This window comes from Myotis brandtii, unplaced genomic scaffold (genome assembly GCF_000412655.1).
Source record: "Myotis brandtii unplaced genomic scaffold, ASM41265v1 scaffold2877, whole genome shotgun sequence".
Taxonomy (NCBI): domain Eukaryota; kingdom Metazoa; phylum Chordata; class Mammalia; order Chiroptera; family Vespertilionidae; genus Myotis; species Myotis brandtii.
Window position 1 is genome coordinate 31,129 of NW_005360994.1, and position 6,019 is coordinate 37,147.

The 6,019-nt window shown below is 38.7% G+C and overlaps 1 pseudogene; it reads right to left on the bottom strand.

Moving 5' to 3' along the window:
• Window positions 1–6,019, bottom strand: part of LOC102258913 — a 35,302-nt pseudogene that overhangs the window by 4,058 nt on the left and 25,225 nt on the right.

A 6,019-nucleotide genomic window follows, 5' to 3' on the forward strand; every position in this document is an offset into this window, starting at 1 on the left:
TGGTATTTTCTGTTCCCAGAGCAGAAATTTAAATATAAAAAGTTGTCTCAACTTCTGGGTGTTTATGAAGTAAAGACAACTTGACATTCCCCTGATAAATGCATCACCTATGAAAGGCAAAAATCTGATTTAAATACAGGCAGGCTGAGTGAATAGAATTTATGATATCACATGATACTGCAACATCTTATCCTTAACTACTACTAACCCAAACTCTGCAACTTCCCCCCATGTAAATTTTCTGCTATAAAATGTGGTTCATTCTCAATAGTTACAGAACATTCAAACCATATGTGAACAGAAATTTAAGATAAAATTACATTCAAAATTTTCTGCCCAGAGCAATATTTTATTCTAATTAATCACCAGATAACTAATGGCTTTAAACCTCTTTTGACAGCACAAGAAAACCATCTCTGGTCTTCCATACATACCTTTCCATAGTGCCCTTCATGTCCTAGGGAGGAAAGAGAAAATATAAGCAAAGAAATAATAAGTCCTCTTCACTTACAAAGCTTCATCACATCCCCACAACCCCCAGATCTGGTGGGAATAGAGATGGTCCTAATGTGAGAGCAAAATAGTAAGGAAAAGACCCAGGTCTATCATTTCAGAAGACTCATGTATAGTTGTCAGTTTTCCTATAATACAGAAACAACTTTGACAACTTAAGCTTCCAGTACCTGGAGATGAGACATATTTATGAGAAAAGCATGAGGCCCTGGATATTTTCCAATGTTCATAAGACTCCTCATTAAATTATTTGAATATTTCATGTTTTTTCATTTATTCAACACAAATGTAAAGAGATTCATTATTACTTGTCAGGCATTATGCCATAATTGGGAGACTCAAAGATGAGTAGTTACAGTATTCCTTAAAAATTCACATGGCTTCTGCTGAGTATACAAGCAAACAAATGCATTGATGTAGGCAATTCTCAAATATCTCTTATTGTTTCACTATCTAAAATTGATTTTATACATATTCTTAAATTCAATATATACTTATGTATAATTTATTTACAACTCTTTATTTTTACTCAGTTTTGTCTCTTAAAAGCTTATTAATATAACCCATAGTAAAGAAGCCACAGGAACCAGTAACTTAGTATGTTTACTATTTAACTTACTTTTCAGGAAACAAATTGCCTCCTCTTTCATACACCTTTGTTTATGTTATCAATATACCAGCACACTTGGGCACTGTTTTAAGCACTACAATATTTACGCATTTCAGTCTCTAACAAGAAAGTTTAGTCCATATCGTTAACCATTTTTACCAGTAGTTAATAACATAGTCTTCTTCATCATCATAGCTTTATTTCTTAGAAAACATATGCACAAATATATTTGGTATCTTTTATCTCAGACTAACTTTCCATGACACCCAAAACTAGGCCAACTGCTGGGTCTACACACGTCAAAAAAAAATTGCTTTACTCACTCTATTAGGGCCTGTTGTTGTGTATGACAAAAACAAACAAACAACAAAAAAACAATTAAAAGTAGTTAAAGCAGAGAAAAGTAATTTTGGGGACAGTTGTAACTCTCATCAAAACTTAAATTTGAAGCTCAAACATTGTCATCAGGATCCGGTCTATTTCATAATCCAAATTATACTTATACCTTCTATATTGACTTTATCCTCAGTGTATGGAAAAACAAAATGTATCTCCTCATATAAATTCCACCCCAAAAAGAAAACTTGTCTTCCCAGTTAAATCGGGTAATTCTAAGGCTTACATTGAATCAAGTGCCTTATTAAACATATCATGGTGTTATTGCTGAAATAATATAAAGCAATGATGTAGGCAAATATCCATACTTCACTGGAATTAATTTAATATTAATCTGCAATAGATCAAGATAAAATAGGATGCATATTGTAATTCAAAGAACAACTATGACAAAAATAATAATTAGTAAAACAGTTTATACTACAATTATCTATTTAACTCAAAAGAAGCTAGTCAATGACAAAGAGAACAAAGAAAATTGCAGGTGACATAGAAGATACTAACAACATTAATTATATAGAGTGACACTGATGATTGCATTAAAATTTACTGTCTTAATCCACCAATTAAAAGGCAGATATTGTTGGACTAGATAAAAAACAATTTCAATTATTGTTATCTACAAGAGATATTTTGGAGACAAAGACACAAACATAGCAAAAGTAAAAAGAGAATCTTGGTCAAAATGGTGGACTAGGTAAATTCTGTGCTTGTCTCTTCTAATCACATCAAAATTATAACTAAACTAGAGGCCCAGTGCATGAAATGCATGCATGGGAGGGGGTCCCTCAACCTGGCCTACACCCTCTCTAATCTGGGACCCCTTGGGGGATGTCTGACTGCTGGTTTAGGCCCAATCCCTGCGGGCCCAAACCTCTCACAATCCGGGACCTCTGGCTCCTAACCACTTGCCTGCCTGCCTGACTGATCACCCCTAAACCCTCAGCCTGCCTGCCTGATTGCCCCTAACTGCTCCCCTGCTGGCCTGATCACCCCTAAACGCCTCTGCCTCAGCCTGTGCACCTGGGACCCAGGCTTCCCTCCTCTGGCCTCAGCCGCAGCCGCAGGCACCCAGGACCACAGGCGACTTTGCCTGGGCTGGCCCCAGGCACTCGGGACTGGGGGGGACTTTGCCTGGGCCCGGCTTTGTCAGGAAGGGTGTCTGGAAGGTCGCCTGGAAGATGTCCAGTCTAATTAGCATATTACCCTTTTATTAGTATAGATTATAGAATAACCACCCTTTAGAACCACATGATGACAAGCTGAATAGAACTCCTATAATTAAGGATACAATGAAGAAGCCTAGCTCAGCTGGTATGGCTGAGTTGGTTGAGCATCATCCCATGCACCAAGAGGTCACTGGTTCAATTCCTGGTCAGGACACATGCCTGGGTTGCAGGCTTGAGCCCAAGTATGGGCAATGTAGAAGCCAGCCAATCAAGAGACAGGAAACATGATGTTTCTCTTTCATTGAAGTTTCTTTCTCTCTCTCTCTCTCTCCCTCCCTTTTTTTCTCTAAAATCAACACAAAAAACACAAAAAACTTTTTTTCTTTTCTTTTAAAGAAGAAGCAACCTTGAGACTGGTGGGAGGGGAGGATACAAAAATGATTGTTACCACACCCATATGAGGAGGTCAAGAGGTGGAGGTTAAGAAATCATCCTACGGGGCAACAGCAATCCCACCCACTGGTGTGACAACAACAATCAAGGCTCAACTACAACAAGAGAGCACACACAACCTACACAAGGTGCACTCTTGGAGCATTGGCTCAAGTAAATAGGAAAACTCCACCACTGGGCCCTAAAGGACATCTTACACATAAGGCCACATTGTCATGACTGGGAGATGTGGCAGATATAACTAATATATAAAAGTAAACATAGCAGCCAAAATGAGGAGACAAGAAACATGTCCCAAATGAAAAATTAGGACAAAACTTCAGAAAAAATAAACAGAATGGAAGCAAGCAGTTTTCCAGATGCTGAATTCTAAACAATGAACTTAGAAAAAGAATAGATGATTTCACTGAGAACTTCAACAAAGACAGGAAACATGAAAAAGAGATAGAAAGCATAAAAAAAAGACCCTGGGAGAAATGAAAATAACAAAGAGAGAATCTTAAAAGCATCAAGAGAAAGGCAATTAGTTATCTTTAAGGGGGCTTCAATAAGACTATCAGCTTATTTCTCAACCAAAATTTTTCAGGCCAGAATGGAATGGTATGAAATATTCAAAGTGATGGAATACAAGGACCTATAACCTAGATTACTCTACCAGAAAAACTATTATTTAGAATTGAAGGAGACATAAAGAGCTTTCCAGATAAGAGAAAGAAGGAGTTCATTAATACCAAGCCAGCATTACAAGAAATGTAAAAACAAAATATAAATAAGAAAATCATCATAATGTAGAAGACATGGCCAACATTATAAACCACCTCAACCTAGCTAGCAACTATAGAGCCTTTCACTCAATGAATACACAATGCACATTATTTTCAAATTCATATTAAAAATTTGGACATACAACATTTAGCCAATAGAGCAAGTGTCAGTATATTAAAATATTGAAATAATAAAATATATGCTCTCTGGTTAGGAAGGAATTAAATTTAAAATATGCAGCAGAAGAAAAAAAAATCACCAAGTGTTTGTAAGTTAAAAAACACTGTTTGAAATACTTCAAGGGTTTTTTAATTAAGTGCCCATATTAAAGATATAAATAGCAAAGAAACTTTGAAAATAAGTTAAATTGAATTAAAAAACAAGTAAATAATCCAAAAGTATGGAATATAGGTAAAACATGCATTTATCATTAAAAAGTATAACAGAGGGAAACCAAGATGGCGGCATAGGTAAACACCGGAAATTGCTGCCTCGCAAAACCACTTCAAAAATACAACGAAAAGACAAAATGGACATCATCCAGAACCACAGGAAGGCTGGCTGAGTGAAAATTCTACAACTAGAAGGAAAGAGAAAAGCACACTGAGACTCAGAGGAGGTGCAGAAGTAGTAAAGTGCGGTACGGAGGCACAGGTGGAAAGGGCTGGCAACTGAGGACGCAGTTGTCTTTTTCAATTGAGAGGGAGTCTCAGGCTCCCAACGGCTCTGGACTCCAGTTCCAGGTGAGTCTCTGGGGACCCAGACTCATAGGGGGAGAAACTGGACTGTCTGGCATCGGTGGGAACTCGAGCGTGGCTTTCTCTCAGAGGTGCTTGCAGTGATTACCGTGGGACACTGAGACCCGGTACCTCTTAGGGCAGGACTGAAGATCAGCTATAGCTGTTTGCTCTGCCCTGTTGATTCCCTGAGACCCCGCCCCACCCAAGCTGTGTGCAGAGGCTTTTGCGTATGAATGCCAGACACTTCACAATCTAAAATAACCTAACAAATTACCTACTCTAAAATTATCACAGCAGCTTGCAGTGATTCACAGCTGAGCCTCATCTGGGCACCTCCAAACCCCAAACAAAGAGAAATCTTGCAGATCTCTCCATAGCTCCTGCTGGGTAGCCTCAAGCAGAGGCTAAATTAGCACCTCCTTGGAGATCCAAGAGCCAGTGTACCCAGTGGTGAGAGTGGGACTATCCAGATTAAAACTTCTCAGATCTATAAGGGATATACTCAGGGGGCAGACTCAGGGAGCACTAAAGCCCCACTGAAGCAGGTCTTGCTCCATAGGGGTGTCTCCAGCACAGAAGTTCTCCCACCATAAATACAGCTGATTCTCACAGCCAATAGGCCTGGAAGTCAATTCCTCCCAGTGATACCTACAACAATCAAGGCTTAACTACAAGACTGTGCACAAAGCCCACCAAGGGGTGCACCAAGAGTGTCCATCTCAGGTAATTGGGGAAGCTGAGCCACTGGGCCCTATAGGACACCTAGCACAGAAAGCCACTCTATCAACACAGGGAAGCAGCCAAATGCAGAGACAAAGAAATAGGTCACAAATGACAGAAATGGAGGAAAGCAAACTATTGGATATAGAGTTCAGAACCACAGTTCTAAGGTTTTTCAATAATTTTCTAGAAACCACCAATAAACTTAGTGAGACCCTCCATAAATCTAGTGAGACCCTCGAGGTTATAAAAAAGGACCAACTAGAAATTAAGCATACACTGACTGAAATAAAGAATATTATACAGACTCCCAACAGCAAACTAGAGGATCGCAAGAATCCAGTCAAAGACTTGAAATACGAAGAAGCGAAAAACATCCAATCAGAAAAACAAAAAGAAAAAAGAATCCAAAAATATGAAGATAGTGTAAGGAGCCTCTGGGACAACTTCAAGCGCACCAACATCCGAATTATAGGGGTGCCAGAAGAAGAGAGAGAGCAAGATATTGAAAACCTATTTGGAGAAATAATGACAGAAAACTTCCCCAACCTGGTGAAAAAAATGGACTTACAAGTCCAGGATGCACAGAGAACCCCAAACAAAAGGAATCCAAAGAGGACCACACCAAGACACATCATAATTAAAATGCCAAG